Source organism: Hyperoodon ampullatus, assembly GCF_949752795.1.
Source record: "Hyperoodon ampullatus genome assembly, chromosome: 19".
NCBI classification, from domain to species: Eukaryota; Metazoa; Chordata; class Mammalia; order Artiodactyla; family Ziphiidae; genus Hyperoodon; species Hyperoodon ampullatus.
In genome coordinates, this window is record NC_136932.1 from 36,897,753 (window position 1) to 36,921,113 (window position 23,361).

Genomic DNA, 23,361 nt, shown 5'->3' on the forward strand with positions numbered 1-23,361 from the left:
GCAGCCAGGTTATACAGAAGTTTTGCCACAAAGGGCAGGTAGTCTGAACATCAAAAGATTACTGTTGGTTAAAGAAAACCAGCAATCCCAAGTTAAGGAATTTAGCACTTTTCTATGTGTGGGAAGATGCCAGAGTCTGAGCTCACCGAAATCATTCCTTTGATATGCACCTCAGCCATCTGGGGCTAGTATCCCGTGTTTTCACATCCTGAGTTTCCTCAGGGCTGCAATCGCTGATGACTGTGACATCCTTTGTTTACTGATATGGCAGGAAATATTCCATTTCTCAGTGCCTAGCCCCCTACCTAGCTCCCTTCTCATTTGAAAAATATCTTCCCTTCCAGTTCTAATAGTCTCCGGTGCTATATTATCTCCATGATGAACTACACTGTAATTCCTGGGTTGCAATGCAAAGTCCGCAAGCTCTGGTATGGTGCCCGTGAAAGTACATCCTCCCAGCATCACACAGTGTTCCCCAGTGTTCTCATCCAGAAAACAGTGCCCACATCTATGCACAGTGGAAAAAGATTAAAATCAGATTATTCACATTTTCTTCCCATAATCTTCACCCACCCACACAAACATGTTCAATTAAGACATGGTTTTTAAGCCCTAACTTGTCATCCACTTACTGGGGTAAATGCTGTATCACGTGCTATACAAAATGCCAGGGGAAAGTAGCATTTGGGTCCCTGAGGCCTGCTGTGACGGCTGTCCTTTTTTTCTAATTCCAAGAATGCCACGGACATCCTGGGCTTCAGCTCAGAGGAGAAAGTTGGGATCTACAAGCTCACAGGCACCGTGACGCACTACAGGAACATGAAATTCAAGCAGAAAACAGCGGGAAGAGCAGGCAGAGCCAGACGGCATCGAAGGTACCACATCTGGGAAGGGGACAGAGGACTGCCTCTCCCCCTGCGTTCACGTGTGGACTGGGCCACAGGAGATAAACTTTGTGCTCATCTCAAGGGCTGCTCTTAGAAAACCATACAAACTGAATTGGGGTTGTCCAAAGCCTTTTGAACGTGCGCCGGGGAAGTCCATTCACTTGGTCAAGGAATCATTTAGTGGAGATGCCTTAGAAAACAAGAGCATCATCTCATAAGTGAATAATCACTGTGCACTCTCTCTCACCATCAGTTTACCTGGTATCTCAGGGTGGACATTTATGAGAGGTTATGGTTGAGTGAATTTCACTTTCTTTCTGCGCTTACATATCATCATTAATATCCAGAATATTGTCCTACTCCCTGAGCCTAAAATAAGAACCTTGGTTAGGCAGCTATTAATTTAGGTTAATAAATTAATTAACCTAAATTAATTAATTAGCTGCCAATTTAGGTGGCAGCTGAATTTCTCCCTCCTATCACTTTCTCTTCCGCCTCCTACATCTGTTGAACTGACTCTGAACCAAGGACTGGTGAACAAATCTTCCTCCCCGTGACTCTCACCTGGATGAGCTCACCACCTGCCTCTGCCTCATCCCAAAAAGGCCTGGAAACAGAGCAGAGGGCAGTGTTGGGGCTGACCGACGGCCAGACCCATCACCATACACCCTGCATGCCTCATGCCTCTAGTTCTTCATCTTACAAGCTCCCAGAGTAAAAGGCTGGTTTATCCCTAATAATTCTACCTTTTGATAACATCCCCACACTGCATGAAGCAGTGCGTCTGGCACCCCAGATGAGAAAAAGGAACAATAGCCATGAATTAAAAGGCCAGGAAAATATACATGACTTTATCACTGTCCATAAAGGCTCTCCTGATCAGCTTAGGTTTGTCCAGGATGGTCTCCCTTGTTATTAACTCACAGTCAACTGATTAGTAACCTCATCATGGGAGTGATATCTCGTTACATTCACAGGTTCCACCCACACTCAAGTGAAGGGGATTATACAGGAAATGTACACCCACGGGTGCATTGTCCTCCCAATGGTGCATGCGAAGTAACAGGAGAAAAATTCAAAGTGTTCAGAGCAGGGAGCACTTCTGATTGGGGTAATCAGGGAAGACTTCCTGGAGGAGGTAAGGGACATTGACTTGGACTTTGAAAGATGGGAAGGATCCTAAAAGGTGGGGGGGCGGGCAGTCTAAGCAGAAGAAATGATGAGCAAGGGGGCTAAGGAAGGGATGTGATGGGGATAGAGAATAGAGATAGAGAGTGGTCCACTTTGGTTATAGAAGACGATACGTGTAGTGGATTTGTAAGAGATGGGAACTAAAAAGCGATTATTTTGGCATCAGTTTGGAAAGGCCTTGAGTGCCAGGATACATGGTTTAGAATGTATGTGATAGACACCAGAAGCCACTGACGCTCCAAGCAGCAGCAGAGTATGTGTGACAGCCTGGAATTAATCTGTCTGTAGTCATGCTCACCCAGAGGGTGGAATGTAGGAAAAAAATGTATCAGGCTCCTCAGCACAGGCGGACCATATGGATATGTATCACGGCAAGGTCCCAGACCCTCTTCCAGCACTGGCAGCCACGTGTTCAGTGTTTAGAAGCAGAAAGAGCCTGGCAAAGGGGAAAACGGTGGCTGTAACCAGGGCCTGAGCTCCTCTGATGATGCTACCAACCCAAGTCAGTGTTTGCTGAGTGCTTACTATATACCAGGACTGCTTCACAGCCACCCAGTAACATAAGTACTGTCACTGTCCCCCAGTTAACAAATGGCAAGACTGAGGCATAAAGGAGCAAAGCCTGAATTTGAACCCAGGCTCTTTGCCACTTTACTATTCTACAGTCTTAGAAACCATAGAGAGGCAAGCTATTTTTAAGGTGAAATGAGCAGGACTTAGATGTCTCTCTCAACACTGCATGTCAGGGGTGAAAAAGAAGGATGCACCACCCCAAGCTTTCAAGTTTAAGTAACCAGAAGAATAATGGTAAATGGGCAGAGTAGGAAGAAGGGATGGTTTGAGCAAAGAGTAAAACACACAATTGGTCTCTTACTAAGTCCTTCACAAACACTGCCCTGGATGTTTATTAACTTGGCTCCCAAACCAGCAATGAGGCGACGGTCCCAACAAAGGAGGAGCTGTCCTTGGGAAGCAGCATTTCTTTACCTTTTCTATGAGCTCAGTGCAGGCAGCCCGGTCCATCCCAAAGTCAACTGAACTAGTGAACTATAGGAAATTGCCCATATTCAACTGAGCTTGACCATCTCCAAACACTTGCAGGTGGGGTGAAGGTTTTGTACTTCTCTCTCAGCTGTTAGCACGGCACTTTGCAGAATTAGGAAGGTGCCTAACTTATATTAACTGTCCAAATGGTGCTTCCTTTACTCATATACCATGTTGCTGTATTATCAGACTCCAACAATACTACGTAACCATATTTTTTTTAATGAAATTTAAATATCAGTCAGTCAAGATCAACCTATTTCTAAAGATTGTATCTAGAAGGCAAAGTGAAAGTTCTTGAAAACCCAGGACCCTGGATTATGGGGTTGAAACTCCATTCGTCAAGTCCAGGCCTGGGGCGTGTAGGAAAACATAAAAACATCCAAAAGGATTATAGGAAATACTTCTAGGAGGACCCAGGGCCTAACTGGCTGTTTTAGCAGCTGCTGACTGTGTGACACCATTTCTCCTCCTCCTTCAGTGGCTGACAAAGCTGGGTACCTGATGGGTCTGAATTCTGCAGAAATGCTGAAAGGCCTGTGCTGTCCAAGGGTGAAGGTTGGGAACGAATATGCCACGAAAGGGCAAAATGTCCAGCAGGTAATGGAGATGCTCTGAATCCGAATGACTCACGTATTTTGCTATTTTTTTTTTTTTTTTTTTTTTTTTTTTTTTTTTTTGCGGTACGCGGGCCTCTCACTGTTGTGGCCTCTCCCGTTGCAGAGCACAGGCTCCGGACGCGCAGGCCCAGTGGCCATGGCTCACGGGCCCAGCCGCTCCGCGGCATGTGGGATCTTCCCAGACCAGGGCACGAACCCGTGTCCCCTGCCTCGGCAGGCGGACTCGCAACCACTGCGCCACCAGGGAAGCCCTATTTTGCTATTTTAACCGCCATCCTAAAGTTCTTTCGGTTGCAGGAATCAGAAACACATATGAAACTGGCTTCACCATGAAGGGGGAATTCATTCTTAGGCCTCAGGGGTAACTCAAGGAGTGCCTTGGGTGCCATGAGGGTCTGGAGCCAGGAAGTGAAGAGCCGTCCAGAGCCAGGCAGCCTCTCTCCAGCTCCTTCTTGGGGCACCGTGGGCTGTCTTCTGTCTCCTGCTCTGTTGTGTTCTCACTAGGTGGATAAGCTTTCTCCACCTCTCCTGCCCGTGGCCACCCCAGAACTCCCAAGTTTACATCTCCGTGGTTCCAGCCTCACCCTGAGACTGAGACCAGCATCTTTTGATCCCAATTCCAAATTCTCAGGAGAGACACTCCGTTTAGCCCAACTTGGACCAAATGTCCACCTCTGGTTCAATTAGGTGTGGCCGGGGCTAGAGTCACGTGTTATAACCAAGGTTGGTAGAAAACGATCTTTGTAAATGGGATACACCTCATGGAACTGAGCAGATGTCTCAAGCAGATTTAATATTAGACTGAAATATATGAAATTGCCAATCTCCAGTTGCTTTTGACTTTCAAGACGTGAACTTTGTATGTTTCAACTTAATACAATCATAAAAACATTAATTTGAGGGTTGAGTGGGTGTTCTTTTTTTTCAAGGTGACCAATTCGGTGGGCGCTCTGACCAAAGCCATCTACGAGAAAATGTTCCTGTGGATGGTCACCCGCATCAACCAGCAGCTGGACACCAAGCAGCCCAGGCAGTACTTCATCGGGGTCTTGGACATCACTGGCTTTGAGATCTTTGATGTGAGTTGTTTGCATCAATGACAAGCCTCAAAGCACCCTTCCGCTTTGTGTCTGCTTTGCTGAGTCTCCACTGGATCTTCCAAACTCACTCAAACTCTCTGGTATTCGAAATACCCAGTTCAACAGCCTAGAGCAGCTGTGCATCAACTTCACCAGCGAGAAGCTGCAGCAGTTCTTCAACCACCACATGGTCGTGCTGGAGCAGGAGGAGTACAAGAAGGAGGGCATCGAGTGGGAGTTCATCGACTTCGGGATGGACCTGGCCGCCTGCATTGAGCTCATCGAGAAGGTCTGCTTCCCTTTCTCAGATCACAGATCACACTGCTGACCCATATTTAAAAGAAAATCATAACACTCACTGTATACTCTGGTAAGAGATTTCTACTTGTAACTAAACTCAGGAAAATTCCTTTGCCAACTCCAAGGTAGGTATTCTGGTAAAAGGAGACTGAATCTTTTCTAGAGAGTCCAGAACTCTACATTTCCCCACAGTGTGCAATGCAAGCCTGATACTTAAGCCATCTTTCCTTATAAAAGAGCTCTGAGGAGAGTATGTTTTACTTCTTATTTCTTTGTCAGCCTTGAAGTCATCACTGCTGGCATTTGAAATTGGAATTTCTAGTGCTTTAAAGAAGAGGCTCTCAGTTGTGTCAAAGACTTGCCACAAGTACTTTTAGTAAAACTGCACATTTCCCTAATCTCACTCCTAGAAATACTTTTGGGTAAGTGTGGGGTGGAGCCTTGGAATATCTGCATTTTTACCAAGTGCTTCTGACACAACCCATCTGCAAGTCACACCTGGAGAAATATTGCTCTAAGGCCTTTGGGGCAAAGACACAAACTCCACCAGAACTCCTTCCTTGTTTATCTTACTCTCCATCATATCCCGGAGCCCAACACCACACCCAGATCTTGATAGGTACCTGATAAAAATATTTGTGATTTAACAACTTCTGAGCAAAGAAATGAGTTTTCACTAACTGTAAAGAATGAAATGATGAATTGACTCAAATAGGATCATTGTGTTCCACATTATTTCTACAGGCAGACAAAATTCAAGTGCCATGTTTCTTTTCATTCTCTCAGCCTATGGGCATCTTCTCCATCCTGGAAGAGGAGTGCATGTTCCCCAAGGCCACAGACACCTCCTGCAAGAACAAGCTGTATGACCAGCATCTTGGAAAGTCTGCCTACTTCCAGAAGCCCAAGTGGTTAAAGGCAGGGCTGAGGCCCACTTCTCCCTGGTGCACTATGCAGGCACCGTGGACTACAACATTGCCGGCTGGCTGGACAAGAACAAGGACCCCCTGAACGAGACCGTGGTTGGCCTGTACCAGAAGGAAGTCTTCGCTGAAGCTGCTGTCCTTCCTTTTTGCCAACTATGCTGGTGCAGAAGCAGGTAAAAATTTTTTTTAATTCCCCCTGTGGAAACTCTGTGTAATTACTCATAACTCATGGAGAACCAGTAGTTGGACATGAGCTTCATGTTGAGCTTGATTTATTTGTCTGTCTCTGATCTCTGTTTTTCTTTTTCCTACTTCTATTCTTCCTGTTCCTTAAGAGATTAAGCTCTAACCATATGACCCAGCAATTCCACTCCTAGGTATATATCCAAAAAAAAACCAAAAACACTAATTGGAAAAGATACATGCACTCCAATATTCATAGCAGCATTATTTACAATTACCAAGGTATGGAAGCAACCTAAGTGTCCATCACCAGATAAATGGATAAAGAAGATGTGAGATATATAGATAGATAGATAGATAGATAGATAAATAGATAGATAGATAGATATAAAATGGAATATTACTCAGCCATAGAAAAGAATGAAATTTTGCCATTTGCAGCAACATGGATGGACTTGGAGGGCATAATGCTAAGTGAAATAAGTCAGACAGAGAAAGATAAATACTGTATGATATCACTTATATGTGGAATCTAAAAAATACAACCAACTGGTGAATAAAACAAATAAGAAGCAGACTCACAGATACAGAGAACAAGCTAGTGGTTACCAGTGGGGAGAGGGAAGGGGAGGGGAAATACAAGGGTGGGAGGGAAAAAGGGTTATTATGGGATTATATGAAATCATGTTGTGAAACTTGTGAAAATTGTACAGCACTGTAGAATTTAAAGAAACTTTCATTCAATAAAAAATAAATTAATTTTTTTAAGTCAAAAAAAATTTTAGAGATTGAGTTCTATGGAGGTGAACAGGGCCTCCCAGTGGACACAATAGCCAATACCACATTCTTTAATAGTTTTTTTTTTACTGAGATATAATTCATATAGCATAAAATTCACCCTTTAAAAAATTCAGTGGTGGGACTTCCCTGAGGGCGCAGTAGTTAAGAATCCGTCTGCCAATGCAGGGGACACGGGTTTGAGCACTGCTCCGGGAAGATCCCACATGCTGCAGAGCAACTAAGCCCCTGCACCACAGCTACTGAGCCTGCGCTCTAGAGCCCGTGCTCCGCAAGGAGAGAAGCCACCGCAAAGAGAAGCCCGCGCACCACAATGAAGAGTAGCCCCCGCTCACCACAGCTAGAGAAAGCCCGTGCACAGCAGCGAAGACCCAACACAGCCAAAAATAAAATAAATAAATAAATTTATCAAAAAAAAAATTCAGCGGTTTTTGGTATATTTATGGGTTGTGCAACCATTACCACTACGTAATTCCAGAACATTTTCATCACACCAGTAACCCTTTAGCAGTCACTTTCCACCTGCCTCCTTCCCAGCTTGTGGCAGCTGCCAAACTACTTTCTGTCTCTTATGAATTTGCCTATTCTGGATGTTTCATATAAGTGGAATCATACACTATATGGTCTTTTGTGTGTCTGGCTTCTTTCACTTAGCTTAACGTTCTTCAGGTGTCCATGTTGCAGCAAGTGTCAGCAATTCATTTCTTTTTATAGGTGAATAATATTCCACTGTGTGGATCTTACACAATTTTGTCTATCCACTCATCAGTTGATGGATCTTTACGTTTTCTCCACTTGTGGGTACTATGAATAATGCTGCTATGAACATTTTATAGAAGTTTCTATGTGGACATTGTTAATGCTTTTGGGTACATACCTAGGAATGGAACTACTGAATCATATGGTAACTCTATGTTTAACTTTTTGAGGAACTTCCAGACCATTTTCCCAAATGGCTGCACAAGCCAGTATCACTTGTTAAGATTACCTATATATTTTTAAAGTAATTTCCAGAATAAGGTTTAAAAATTATGGACTATTTTAAATGCATTAATTTAACAAATTAATGCTTTTAATTCATGCAATATTATCATTCATTAGATAATTTTTTACAATTAATGTCTAGTGTATTGGGCAGTATAATATAAAAATGGGGGCTTCCCTGGTGGCACAGTGGTTGAGAGTCCACCTGCCGATGCAGGGGACACGGGTTCGTGCCCCGGTCTGGGAAGATCCCACATGCCGCGGAGCGGCTGTTACTGTGAGCCATGGCCGCTGAGCCTGCGCGTCCAGAGCCTGTGCTCCCCAACAGGAGAGGCCACAACAGTGAGAGGCTCGCGTACCGCAAAATAAATAAATAAATATAAAAATGGGCATAACTTTAAACTTGAATGATGAACACCATCTTCAAATCTAATTAGGGCATCTCTGTAACTGTATTGCATAACCTCACTTAGCAATGATGCCAGGACTCTAAACATAAGCTCCTGTGTAGGCATGAACCTGGGGAAGTGGCTTTCCTGTCTCTCCTCCCCACCCAAACACATGGTCATGCTAGACCCCGGGGACAAAGAGGGTGGAGTGAGAGGAGGGTGGGGGAAATGAAATTTCCCCAAGGGCTGAATCTTGATTACATATCAGAAGCTAAATCTGAAATTGAGCCATTCAGAAAAAGTAGACCCAATATCACTGATGCCACATTAAGCTGGGTTGTTCCTTCTAGACAAGAAAAAAACTGACTTGTAGAATATTCTGAGAAACTTCAGTTGTATTACTTTCAGTTACTTCCTCATGAAGAGATAAACAGGGACTCAAGAATTTTTAAAAGGGACACTCATGAAAGAAACCACACTCACCAAGAGGAAGACCTCAATCTTGTCAACAATTCATTTGGATTTCATGTCTGATGTCTAAAGGAAAAGATTCTTCCTGGATACCGAGAGTCTAAATTATACTCCCAGTTAAATGCCACCCATATCCCACCCCACTCCGTTCCCACAGTGATAAAAATCAGTGTTCCCAAATCTGAGTAGTTTGGAGGAATTTTAAGAATCAGAATACAGAAATGAACAAACCAAAAAACCCTCAGGTCTCCGATGTCAAAAGAAAACCAAACTCTCACTTCAGGGTTTGGAGGAAGTGGTTTAGAAAGGCCACCACTGACAAAACGGGGCACTGTTAGTGGATATGTAAATTTGCGCAGCCACTACAGAAAACAGTATGGAGATTCCTTTAAAAATTAAAAATAAAACTACCATATGATCCAGCAATTCCACTTCTGGGTATATACCCAAAGGAAATGAAATTACTACCCCAAAGAGATACCCCCATGTTCATTGCAGCATTATTTAGAATAGCCAAGACATGGGAACGATCTAAGTGTCCATTGATGGATAAATGGATAAAGAAAAGGTCATATATAATGGAATATTATTCAGCCATAGAAAAGAGTGAAATCTTGCCATTGGCAACAATGGACCTTGAGGGCATTATGCTCTGTGAAATAAATCAGACACAGAAAGACAGATCCTGTATAATCTCACGTATATGTGGAATCTTAAAAAACCAAACACATAGAAACAGAGATCAGATCTGCAGTTGCCAGAGTTGGCGGTGAGAGGTGGGAGAATTGTGTGAAAGGGGTTAAAAGGTACGAACTTCCAGTTATGACATAAATAAGTTCTGTGGTTGTAAAGTACAGCATGGTAACTGTAGTTAATTTCACTGTGTTGTATATTTGAAAGTTGCTAAGAGAGTAGAGCTTAAAAGCTCTCATCACAAGAAAAAGAAACTGTAACTAAGTGAATGGATAGAGGTTAAGTAGCCTTAATGCTGTGATCATTTTGCAATATATACATATATCAAATCATAATGTTGTACACCTTAAACATATACAGTGTTATATGTCAGTTACATCTCAATAAAACTGGTGGGGCAGGTGGGTAGGAAAGGCCACCCCTGTGTCCTCAGGACTCACCGGACACACCCTCTCTGTCCGTCTCCAGGCGACGCCGGGGTGAGCAAGAAGGGCGGGAAGAAGAAGGGCTCCTCTTTCCAGACCGCGTCCGCTGTGTTCAGGGTTTGTTTTTTGGCAACTTCCACATTCGGTTGTATTTCTGCCCAGTGCAACGGCGTTTGCTGAGGTAAATGTGCTTCTTCTGGTTTGTGTCCCAGGAAAATTTAAACTAATTGATGGCCAATTTAAGAAGCACTCATCCTCACTTTGTGCGATGTCTGATTCCCAATGAGACAAAGACTCCTGGTGAGTAAGAATCCATCAGAACAGGACTCCCTGAAATGTATGCAAAATTGTGTGGGTATGGGTGCACACGTGAGTATGTACATGTGTCTGTGTGCACGTGCATGTGTGTTTCCCTGAGGACAGGATCATGATAGCCTTTATCACTTCTCAGTCTATGAAATAGGGCTGCCAGATTTAGCAAATTAAAACCACAAGACGCCCCATTAAATTAGAATTTCAGGTGAGACAATGAAAAATTTCTTAGTATAAATATGACCCATGCAATATTTGGGATGTACTTATACTAAAAAAAAAAAAAAAGTATTTACTGTTTCTCTGAAATTCAAATTCAACTGGGCATCCTGGGCATATTTTATCTGGCAACCCTACTATGAAATTATATCCAAAATATTATCTACATATATAGGTACATTAAATCCATACCTTTCATAAGATTCTTAAAAACCTTTCCCCCCAAAGTGAAGAGCCACTATATTTGGCAAATAATCAGCTTAGGTGTTCCATAATAAAAACAGCATCAGGAAAACATAGGTAGAACACTCTATGACATAAATCACAGCAAGATCCTTTTGGACCCACCTCCTAGAGAAATGGAACTAAAAACAAAGATAAACAAATGGGACCTAATGAAACTTCAAAGCTTTTGCACAGCAAAGGAAACCATAAACAAGACCAAAAGACAACCCTCAGAATGGGAGAAAATATTTGCAAATGAAGCAACTGACAAAGGATTAATCTCCAAAATTTATAAACAGCTCATGCAGCTCAATAGCAAAAAAACAAACAACCCAATCCAAAAATGGGCAGAAGACTTAAATAGGCATTTCTCCAAAGAAGATATACAGACTGCCAACAAACACATGAAAGAATGCTCAACATCATTAATCATTAGAGAAATGCAAATCAAAACTACAATGAGATATCATCTCACACCAGTCAGAATGGCCATCATCAAGAAATCTAGAAACAATAAATGCTGGAGAGGGTGTGGAGAAAAGGGAACACTCTTGCACTGCTGGTGGGAATGTGAATTGGTACAGCCACTATGGAGAACAGTATGGAGGTTCCTTAAAAAACTACAAATAGAACTACCATATGACCCAGCAATCCCACTACTAGGCATATACCCTGAGAAAACCATAATTCAAAAAGAGACATGTACCAAAATGTTCATTGCAGCTCTATTCACAATAGCCCGGAGCTGGAAACAACCTAAGTGTCCATCATCGGATGAATGGATAAAGAAGATGTGGCACATATATACAATGGAATATTACTCAGCCATAAAAAGAAACGAAACTGAGCTATTTGTAATGAGGTGGATAGACCTAGAGTCTGTCATACAGAGTGAAGTAAGTCAGAAAGAGAAAGACAAATACCGTATGCTAACACATATATATGGAATTTAAAAAAAAAAAAAAATGTCATGAAGAACCTAGGGGTAAAACGGGAATAAAGACACAGACCTACTTGAGAATGGACTTGAGGATATGGGGAAGGGGAAGGGTAAGCTGTGACAAAGGGAAAGAGAGGCATGGACATATATACACTACCAAACGTAAGGTAGATAGATAGTGGGAAGCAGCCGCAGAGCACAGGGAGATCAGCTCGGTGCTTTGTGACCGCCTGGAGGGGTGGGATGGGGAGGGTGGGAGGGAGGGAGATGCATGAGGGAAGGGATGTGGGAACAGATGTATATGTATGACTGATTCACTTTGTTATAAAGCAGAAACTAATAAAAAAAAATAAATAAAAACAGCATCAATAACAACGGTTTTCTGAGCCTAATGCAGTCCCATTATGATGTTATCTCTACTGTTTACAGCAGCTCACTGCAAGATAAGCATAATCATCTCCATTTTATAAATGAGAAAACTAAGAGTCTGAGACCAGATATATAGACATAGAACACCATGTGGTACAGTAGACCTTTAACCATCAACAATCCTGGATTCACAAATATGGCTGAGTTTCAGGGCCATTTGCCACAAAGGAAAGAACAAACCATCACACAGACTGTGGCTACGAGGCAGCTCTCTGACCAGCCAAGCTGTTGAATCCCAAAGGCTGGGCTTCTGGCATCAAGGTCCTGCTTCAGCAATGTTACAGGACAGCAGAGGAATTAGATGATCAAGGAAAAGATCCCAGCTCCACCTATTACTGCCCAAGGGACCAAGCTGAGTCCTTTAGCTTTCTGGTCTATAAAAGGAGGATTAAAACGGCATTTTCTTTATGCATTCACTTAGTTATTAATTCATTTATTTATTGAGTGAGCGCTTATAAAGTGTTGACGCATTTTGTAAATATTAACTCATTTAACCCGCCTTAGAGGGCTGTTGTGAGAATTAAATAAGCCAGTACACGTAAAGCATCTGAAACAGGTCCCATCACAAGAACAAAAAAATTGTAACTATGTATGTTGACGGAGGTTAACCAGACTTATCGTGGTGATCATCTCACAATATATACAAATATTGAATCAATATGTTGTACACCTGAAACTAGTAAAATGTTCTATGCCAATTACACCTCAATGTTTTTTAAATGCTGGTAGATAGCACTACAACAATAGTTGTAGGTGAATTTAAATAAACTCTGTCAGTTCATGATTAATGAGGTAGACAAAATATGTAAGAGTGCATGCAATATAATAAATTATATGGTCAGTCTGATCAATAGATCTCAAACACAATACTCTCATGATAGAGAAGACTTCTTTGTGTATTCCCATGAAACTCTTACAACTGATTATTTATTAGGCCACCAAGGGACTAATAAAATAAAATGAAATAAAACAAAACGAAAGAAAATAGGGCCAAACACATTGTGAACACTCAGTAAATGTTGGCTGTCAATTATAGTAATAATATGACTATTATAATCACAAGAATAATAATAATAATTATGAGACGCATTTCTAGATGGAGACAACCATTCCATCTTCATCACAGTCAAGGGCCATGAACAGGGCAAAGATTAATATTTTGGTTTTTAGTCCCATGGTTACGGGGTGCTAGAGTCTCCCCAAGGCATTGAGACTATTTCTACTGTGAGATTGTAGGCAGGGTCCAGCCTCCATCCCCATCCCTCTGGAAAGGAACTGGCCTCAAACCTTCCCACTCAAGTCTGGGCATGTTGGGGTGTCTCATCGTGCCCAGCTAACCAAAGGAAACAAGGAAAAGCCAAACACGCCCCGGGCCATTCTCTCCCCAGGCATGATGGACCACCACTTGGTCCTGCACCAGCTGTGCTGTAACGGGGTCCTGGAGGGCATGCTGATTTGCAGGAAAGGGTTCCCCAGCCGGATCCTCTATGTTGACTTCAAACAGCAGTAGGTCACCTGTCTTTGAAGCTCTCTCCTTTTGAGGGTACCTCTTGCATTCTCCAAAGGCACTCCTGGAGCTGGGTGTTTGGTGAGCTCACAAGCCTCCCAGGGTTTCCCTGGGATTCTTGACTTTTTTTTTTTTTAATAACCTTAGTGAGATCTTTTATTTCTTCATTTTTTCGGTTATATTTTTTTAACTTTTTATTTCATATTGGAGCATGGGTGATTAACAATGTTGTGTTAGTTTCAGGTGTACAGAAAAGTGATTCAGTTATACATGTATCTGTTCTTTTTCAAATTCTTTTCCCATTTAGGTTGTTTCATAATATTGAGCAGAGTTCCCTGTGCTATACAGTAGGTCCTTGTTGGTTATCTGTTTTATATATAGCAGTGTGTACGTGTCAATCCCAAACCCCCTAACTATCCCTGCCCACTCCCGACCCTAAGCTGGGATTCTTTCGCTGGGGAGATGACCCTATGCAGAGGGCTAGGCCAGCCCCAAGTGATTCCAAGGTCAGCTCCCAGACCACTCTCGCCTGACTGTGACTCCAGACCAGGGCTTCTCAGCCCCTACACTATGGACATTTGGGGTTAAACGATCCTTTACTATGGGGGCTGTCCCGTGTATTCAACCATTTTAGCAGCATCCCTGGCTTCTGCCCGCAGTTGCCCGTAGCAACCATACCTCCACAACCTCCAGACATTGCCCAGTGTCCCCTGGGGGCCAAATTGCCCCCAGCTGAGACCCCTTGCTCTAGACCAGGGCTCTCTTCCCAGCTGCCATCTGGGCCCATAGGTCCAGGCCTGGTCCAGGGGAGTGGCGGGAAGAGGACCCTCTAGAATGACTGTTAACCTGCAGGTCACAGCTGATTTCAAGGCTCTTTTAAGTCAGGTAAGAACCATTTCCTCTGAAAGCACCATTCCAGCCATGCACCCAGCAGGCCTTCCTTCCATTCTGTTTCTCTCCCTCCTGCCACAGCCCGCTTGCCTAAAATCAACCCCTAGATTCCGCTCTGCCAGACTAGTCGCTGTATAATATTCCATTTCCTCCTAAGGCTAAAGCAGGAGAAGGTTCTAGAAGCCCTGGTCTCACGTGTGGAGCCTTTCTCAGGAGATGAATCCATCTGGGAAGTGTTGTCCCTCAGCTGAAACCTCTACCGTCGCCAGCACTGCCAAGCCAGTGGGGGGATCTAGGTAGATGCCAGTCCTGACCTAGCCGCCCAGTGCAGGGAGCCAGTGAGGGTCAGGCATCTCCTTGGCTCCCGTGTGCTGGGCCAGCTGCTGGCACAGCCTTTCCCCTCAGCTGCCTCCCAGGCTCCATCCCGGGTCCAAGGGATGCCACCTCCTCCCGCCCCAGGCTTACCCGTGCAACAGGGGAGGCTGCGGCCTCTCCGGCCTGGGTCACCGCAGAGTGACTGGGCTGGGCCCCCTCAGGGCTCTGAGGCCCCTGGGCGGGAGCAGGGAGAAGCAGGAAAAGGCAGCACCTCAGGGAACCGCAGGGCTGAGGACCCTCCTGGCTCTGCCCAGGGCTATGCGGCCAGAGGCCCTCCTCCAGACCGCTCACACCCAGGCCCCAAAACTGAACTGACCCCCACCCTCCCTCATCAGGCACTGGATCCTCAATGGCAGCGCCATCCCAGAAGGGCAGTTCATTGATAGCAAAAACGCTTCCGAGAAGCTTCTGAACTCCATCAGTGTGGACCAAGAGCAGTACAGGTTCGGCTACACCAAGGTGAGCACAGGTGGGGCTGGGACAACCCCCAACCCGGGTAACCCCCAGCCCTGGGCCGCTCGTGAGCTGATGGGAGGAAATGGGTCTCTTTCCCATTTCGGTCAGCCTGACCATCTCTTGCCCAGTAGCCCCGGCCAATGGAACTCTGTGTCCAGGTATAGGAAGCTCTGTGTCTGTGCTGGTTTTAAGGGTCTAGAGGCTTAATTGGAAGCCAGAGCCCTACCAGCAACAGAAGAAAGCGATGGGGAGCAGAGAAAGAGCGCTCCTAAAGGGGAGAAGGAGCCCAAGAGATCAGAAAGTGTAGGGAAGAGTTCCAGGGACAGAGAGGACTTGAGAAGAATTATAACCAATAAACATGATTGCCATTTTTGAGCACATGTGCGTTGAGGCCTGTCACATGCCTTCTATACACATTTCACCGAATCCACCCAATAACCTGATAGTGATAAGGGTGGTACTTACTTCATGGGGTTACTGGGAGGCCCCCAGAGGACAAGAAACTTGCTCAAGGTCACGTGGATAGTGGGTGACAAAGGCCAGCTGCAAATCCTGGCCTGACTCCAAAGCTGTATGTCCAGAAGAGGGCCAGGCTGGGGGCGGGGAACATCATCGCCTCAGGAAAGATCCTGCTGCCCCCAAGGGTGCCCTGTTTCCTTGAAACACCACAGGGGCAGAGGAAGCCCTGCAGGTGTGGGCAGTGCGGGGAAGGGCCCCAAGAGTGGGACCAGCCTCCTCAGATGGGCAGAGACAGAGGAGGACAGGGTGGCAGAGGTGTCTGTGAGTCTCTCCCCATCTGGGCCCAGCTGCACCTGTAGTTACTTTCCCACCTCATCCTTGCTTCCTGCACGTGAACTCCATCAGAATCAGTCTACATGGGCTGGGGGGGCCTGGAACATACTTGGAACAGGACCCAAGAGGGGCTCCTGTGGAGACCAGAGCCTCTGAAAACCAAGTCCTGAGTGCCAGATGGCTGCTGGTGCCAACCCAGGGCTCTGAAGGCCACGGGCTGGGGTTGGGCAGAGACAGCCTCCCTCGAGGGCCCCTGCTGAGGATGAAGCAGGGCTCGTCTCTCCTCTAACACAGGTGTTTTTCAAAGCTGGGCTCCTGGGACTCTTGGAGGAAATGAGGGACGAGAAGCTGGTGACCCCGATGGCACGCACGCAGGCCTTGTGCCAGAGGTACCTGATGCGGGTGGAGTTCAAGAAGATGATGGAGAGGAGGTGACGCAGACCCTCACCTCCCCACCCTCTTCCTTGGAGCTGACTATGGCTTCCTGCTCTTGTCTGGGGATATTAATTTACTCGGTCACCCCTTTAACCCACATTTACTGAGCTGCAGTTCTGTGCTGGGGCCTCTGCTTGGCCCTGGGGATGCAGAAATGAGCCCTGGCCTCCAGGAACCCGTGGAGGAGCAGGAAGCAGACACGTGCGTGGCTAGTTTTAACGCCTATGACAAGCGCAATGTCAGTTATATTCGGGGCGGGGGGGACTCGTTGGGGTTGGCATGAAGGGGTCAGCAAGAAAGAACTTTCTGAAGGAGGCTTTGCATGGCCTGAGAAATGGTGGCCTGGGGGGAAGGAGACCGACAAGCAGGTCACGTGACTGGGGCGAGGAGTGGAGGTCCCCACATGCCACATTAAAGAGCCCAGGTTAAATCTTCTAGTTGATGGGGAGCCATGGAGGAGACGAGTGAGAGGATCAGGTTTATAGCTCAGAGCGGTCACTCTGGAGGACTTCCCTGGTGGTCCAGTGGTTAAGACTCCGCACTTCCACTGCAGGGACCATGGGTTCGATCCCTGGTCGGGGAACTAAGATCCCATGTGCTGCACGGCGTGGCCAAACACACACACACACACACACACACACACACACACACACACACACACACACAGAGGTTGCTCTGGCAGCTACAAGAAGAGCAGGCCTGAGGGCACAAGAGGGGCCAAGACCAGGCTGTAGCAGAAGTCCAAATAAAAGATGACAAGGACCTGAATTAGGAAACAGATCATGGGGGACAGGAGGGGAGGCACTGAAGAAAGCCTGAAGGGCCTTATTCCTTCAGTAATTCAACAGGAGGAACAGCAGCTCTGATGGCTGGTCCTGTGTGGGAATGTCAGGAAGAGGGGAAATTGATGGAAGCACCTTCTCCCGATTCTCCGATATCCCACAAAGCTCTACCGCTGTCGTTGCCATAACGCGCCACCATTACAGATTAGTCAAGAATACCTCCCAGGCATCTGTCCCGGTGAAGGGAAAGGAAGCCAGCATGGAAACGAAAAAAATCTCAGAGAAGGGACCAGTTTAATGGAAAGAAAAGCAAGTTTTCAGGTTCACGTGCGTTTGATATGAAGCTGTGGAGGAGGAAGATTAGGAAACACTGTCGGTGTCACTGGGACGTAGGCTACAGTCTAAGTTTGGAAAAAAGATCAGTCCTAGAAAGGCAAGAGTCTGGGAGGTGACCAGTGGGCTGGAGACAGGTCCTAGGTGGACACCAACACTTCAGCAGGAAGCAGGAGCCCATATGGCAAAACATAGTGAAACAGGAAAACTGTCTTATCAGGGAATCAAGGGCAGAAGGATTGGGATTGACATATACACACTACTATATATTATAAAATAGATAACTAATAAGAACCTACTGTATAGCATGGGGAACTCTACTCAGTACTCTGTAATGACCTATATGGGAAAAGAATCTAAAAAAGAGTGGATATATGTATATGTATAACTGATTCACTTTGTTATACAGCAGCAACTAACACAACATTGTAAATCAACTATACTCCAATAAAAATTCATTAAAAAAAAAAGGTGAGAGTTAACAACTCAAATGTGGGAGAAAGACCCAATTACACAGGAATGAAAGAAGCTCATCACATTGTAATTAGAGGCCACTGACAACCTTAGGCTGAGCATTTTCAGTAGGGTAGTGGGGGTGGAAGCCAGGTGGATGGGAGACCCTCAGTGGCCCTGGACCCTTGCTCACCTCCCAAATTTGCATGTGCTGTTTCCTCTGCTCTTCATTTGCAGAAGGGACTCTGGAGTCCATAGGATCTGCACAGCTTGGCTGTACCTCCTTCCCACCTGGCCGGGAAGGGTGAAGGTCATGGAGCCCGGGGGGCAGGGGAGTGGAGACTGGGTCTTGCTATGGTCCATTAATCCCAGTCCTAATGATGCACAGGGACTCCATCTTCTGCATCCAGTACAATATCCGATCTTTTATGAAAGTCAAGCACTGGCCCTGGATGAACCTGTTCTTCAAGATCAAGCCCCTGCTGAAGAGGGCAGAGGTTGAGAAGGAGATGGCCACTGTGAAGGAAGAGTTTGAGAGGGCCAAGGAAGAACTGGTCACATCTGAGGCTCATTGGAAGGAACTGGAGGAGAAAATGGTGTCCCTGCGGCAGGAAAATAATGACCTCCAGCTGCACGTCCCGTCTGGAAGTATCTCCCTGAGACCAGGAGGCCCCACCAGTGTCTATTCAAGAGACAGTGGTGTCACTCAGTGGGCCTACAGAGTATTGCATGACTACCCTGCCAGGGAAGGAGGCCAGCCCGGCTTAGTGGACTCAGAATACTGCGGAAAACACATCTGCAAAGTGACTTCTGCTCACTCTGATTTCTCCCTTGCTTCCATAGCGGAGCAAGATGTATTTTGCTGTGAGCATGAGGGGGATGTGTCTGTCATCAGCATAAAAAGCTGTCAAGAATGCACCAGGTCTTTTTAAAAACTGTAAATAAAAAGAAATCACTGGAAGTTCCCTGGTTTCCTAGTGGTTAGGATTCCAGGCTTTCACTGCCGTAGCCTGGGTTCAATCGCTGGTCGGGGAACTGAGATCCCGCAAGCCACACAGCAAAGAAAGGAAAGAAAGGAAAGAACGAAACAAAGAAACAAAGAAACAAAGAAACAAAAAGAAACAAAGAAAGAAAGAAAAAAGAAAGAAAGAAAGAAAATTTTTAAATTAAGTCATTCAATTCAATGTAGAAAGAGTAATTTTCTATATATGATTTTCAAGAAAATAATTATACTCTAAAATGCTTTATATATACATAACTCATAAATTACTGTTCATTTCCTTTACAACAAATATAAAATAAAATAAAAATGCTTTAAAGATACGCATTTTTTATCAAAGAAATAGGGAAAATGAAACCTACAACCAGTAGGTAACACTGGCAGCATAATGGTCTCTTTTCACAGAGTTAAGACATTTATCGTTTGCCCTCTTTAATAAACCCCCCAACATTTTACTGCTTGCCTTTTACTGTTCCCCTTTTCACTTTCCCAGTCAGTACGTGCGGCTGTTAGGAACCCTTTCCCAAGCACAGCAGGCAGGAAAAAGTTTTGGAATCAGATCTCTGGGTTTACATCCCAGATCCCCTACTTGGGAGCTGTGTGACCTTCGGCAGGTGACATCCTTTTTGTGCCTCAGTTTTCTATAAAATGGGCACAGCAATAGTAGCCACCTTGCAGCGTTGTTGGGAAGATCAGGTGAGTTCATGCTTGTACAATGCCAGCACACAGCACACGTTCAACAAACACAGAGGCTATTCTCGCCAGACTCTTTTCATCCTTTACCTCGAAATGTGTGTCCTGTTCTTACAATACTCTGGTAGGAGAAGACACAGTCCCATTACGTTTAAGAGCATAATCAGCTAATCCTGGCCACTCCAAGAGACTCATTACAGAGTCTTCTGGGACATGTATGTATTAAGTGATGACAAAATCACTTATTTTTGTCTATTTGGAATTTTCAGTTCTGTGGCTTGAGGAGGCAGGGCTGAGGAGACACAGGGTGCACTTTTCTGCTGAGAGTCTAAAAAGGTAGTCATGTTTGGGAACTATTAGTCAGCTTGTGAAAGCACAGAGTAGATGAGTTGTTTTTCAACTCCTGGTAGAAGGAAGAGTAAAATGGCTGGGGGTCCAAATGTGGTAAATTTGCAGAGGCTTTATGAATGCCATGAACGCCTTTGCTTGAGATTAGCTTAGGTGATTTTCTATTAAGTAGATGACAGCCTTAGTGGTTAATAAAAAAAGGACTTGGATGATATATATGTGCAAGTGTGTGTGTGGCCATGACTCATTCCTTGACTTAGGTCCAGATAATGGCCTTTTGGAGGGCAAAGCCCTTCCCTTCTGGGGTTGGTCAAGAGGCTGATCAAAAAATAACAATCTGTAAACAACAGGCCCTACTGTATAGCACAGGGAACTATATTCAATATAGTTCAATATATTCAATATAAACCATAATGGAAAAGAATATGAAAAAGAATATACATGTATAACTGAATCACTTTGCCATAGAACAGACACTAACATGACACTGTAAATCAACTATTCGTCAATAAATTCAATTTTTAAAAGACATAACGATCTGGTTCTTTCAGTCAGGAAACAGAAAGCCTGATGGATGCCGAGGAACGGTGCGAGGGTCTTGTCAAAAGCAAGATTCAGCTGGAGGCCAAAGTGAAGGAGCTAAATGAGAGGCTGGAAGAGGGGGTGGGGATGAATTCTGAACTGGTTGCCAAGAAGAGGAACCTGGAAGATAAATGCTCCTCCCTCAAAAGAGACACTGACGACCTGGAGCTGACCCTGACTGAGGTGGAGAAGGAGAAGCACGCCACGGAGAACAAGGTGAGCACGCCCAGCCCCCGCTAGGACCAGACAGGCGGGGAAGGAGCCCATTCACCCAACATTGTCCAGAAGTGAGAGGGGAGCCAGTGGACGGGCGGTTACATCCCAACGAGTCCGCCTCTGCCCTGTTCTCGACCCCATGGGCTCTTCCCCACTCCGGCTGCCTGCCTGGTTGCACCACAAACTTCTAGCCCTAACCCTTCCTCCACAAGCCAAGAGATGCTTCAGGAGAAGCATGTGGCACAGGGGGAGCCGACAAATGTGCCTACAGGGCCAGGCAGATGATAAGGGAAGCAGGTGGTGAAGAAGGCAGAAAGCTGGACCACACCAGGGATTGGCAGGGAGGTTAGAGGCACAGGGACCCTCGTGCATTACTGGCAGAGTGTAGACTGATGCAGCCTTCGGGAACGCCGTCTGGAAATTCTTAGTCGAATTAAGAATCCACACATCCAGACTTCCCTGGTGGTGCAGTGGTTACGAATCCACCTGCCCATGCAGGGGACACAGGTTCGAGCCCTGGTCTGGGAAGATCCCACAGGCCGCGGAGCAACTAAGCCCGTGCGCCACAACTACTGAGCCTGCGCTCTACAGCCCGCAAGCCACAACTACTGAAGCCCACGTGCCACAACTACTGAGCCCGCATGCCACAACTACTGTACCCCTGCGCCTGGAGTCCGTGCTCTGCAACAAAGAGAAGCCACCGCAATGAGAAGCCCGTGCACCACAACAAAGAGTAGCCCCTGCAAGCCACAACTAGAGAAAGCCCGTGCACAGCAATGAAGACCCGACGCAGCCAAAAATAAATAACTAAATAAATTTAATTAAAAAAACGAATCCACACATCCTTCAACCCAGTGATTCTGCTCCTGGGTATACAGACCAGGGAATTCTTCTGCCAGGTCCACGAGGGGACATGTATGAGGATGTTCATGGCAGTGTGGCTTGTGGTGGGGGGTGCTGGAGGCAAGATTGGGGTCCGCCCTGGAGGGATGGAGAGGTGCGGGGCAGAGGACACATGGCAGGGTATACTACACAGCCATCAGGGCAACAAGATGGATGTAAAAACAAAGGAAGAAAAAGAAATATACAGCATGGTACCATTTATGTAGACTAAAATCACACGCACACAAAATAACATAAACTTCACAAAAATAAATGAAAAACACAATCCACGATTCACATCATAATGGTTGCCAGTGAGACAGAGGCAAGGATGAGCTTGGCCAGGTGTGAGATGACCCGCGCCAGTGTGGGACAGACAACAGGGTGTTGACAGGGAGGTGATAGGGAGGGGTGGGGACTGCCCCCAGGTGGCAGCCAGGGCCCAGCGCCAGCCAGATGGTGCCCGGTGGCAATGTGACTCCAGCACTGCCAGAGCTTCCAATTTTCCTTGAGAAACCAGACATCCCAGATTTTATGTGAAATCTCATGTTTTTTCAACTTTTATTCAAAAGTTGTAAACTATTATGTGGCCAGATTCGGCCCATAGGTCAGAAATTACCAACCTCTGATCTGGCAGAGTGTCATACATGGAAAATAGTTCAATTTAACGCCTTAAAGTCTCTGCGGTTGGTGCCGTTGTCCTGCTTCCTGACACACAGGACTCCTGTTCTGGATTTTCCTGCACAGCACCTCATGCCTGTCCTTCCCCTTCCTGCCTCATTCTAAACCCCGGGTCAGCTAATAAACAAATCCCCATGGATGTACTGCGATGAATACAGACTGTTGTGTTCCTTCCAGAGGCGGCATATTTGCATTTATCAGTGTCCTTCCTTGTACCTTATAACACCCTCTTTAAAGGAATCCGCCTTATGGGGAGGGTTTGAGGCTCTGTGATAGGCCAGTGAGGATTGAAAAAACCCAGAGGCTGCCAATTTCAGGATGGTGCAGCCAACACAGTGAGCACCTGCTGGGGAGGCAAAGAAGCAGTAGCCAAAAAACAAAAAAGTCAAAGAAAAGGAAAAAAAAGAATCAATAGCCTTTGCCAGAAGCTTCTGGTTTAATTGTTTGAACTTTCAATTGGTGTTGATATTCTCTTAGGTAAAGAATCTTTCAGAAATAATGACAGCGCTTGAAGAAAACATTTCCAAACTGACCAAAGAGAAGAAATCTCTGCAGGAAGCCCATCAGCAAACATTGGATGATCTTCAGGTTGAAAAAGACAAAGTCAGTGTGCACATTGCAGATGTTTTCTCGTTTGTCATCATCCTAAGAACTCTATGTACAATGTTTTGACCATGAGAATTATTTTTCATTTCACAGTTATGTCAACAATTTCCTTGTTCTAGCACCTTTAACTAAATAATCTATCCTTCCTCAAATATTTGAATGTCCACATTTATCATTTACTCAGTTCTTTTATGTACAATTCCTGGGCCTGTTT

General features: G+C 45.4%; 1 pseudogene across 1 annotated transcript in view; it reads left to right on the plus strand.

The window, feature by feature from the left end:
- The window catches only part of LOC307067936 (myosin-13-like), a 38,260-nt pseudogene that overhangs the window by 9,106 nt on the left and 5,793 nt on the right, over positions 1-23,361 (plus strand). The window contains exons 7-19 of the transcript in view: positions 736-875; positions 3,604-3,722; positions 4,672-4,821; positions 4,940-5,110; positions 5,908-6,220; positions 10,034-10,107; positions 10,203-10,290; positions 13,504-13,621; positions 15,224-15,347; positions 16,431-16,567; positions 18,528-18,779; positions 20,732-20,978; positions 23,019-23,144. The product of the transcript in view is annotated as a myosin-13-like (transcript). The remainder of the gene's footprint in view (positions 1-735; positions 876-3,603; positions 3,723-4,671; positions 4,822-4,939; positions 5,111-5,907; positions 6,221-10,033; positions 10,108-10,202; positions 10,291-13,503; positions 13,622-15,223; positions 15,348-16,430; positions 16,568-18,527; positions 18,780-20,731; positions 20,979-23,018; positions 23,145-23,361) is intronic.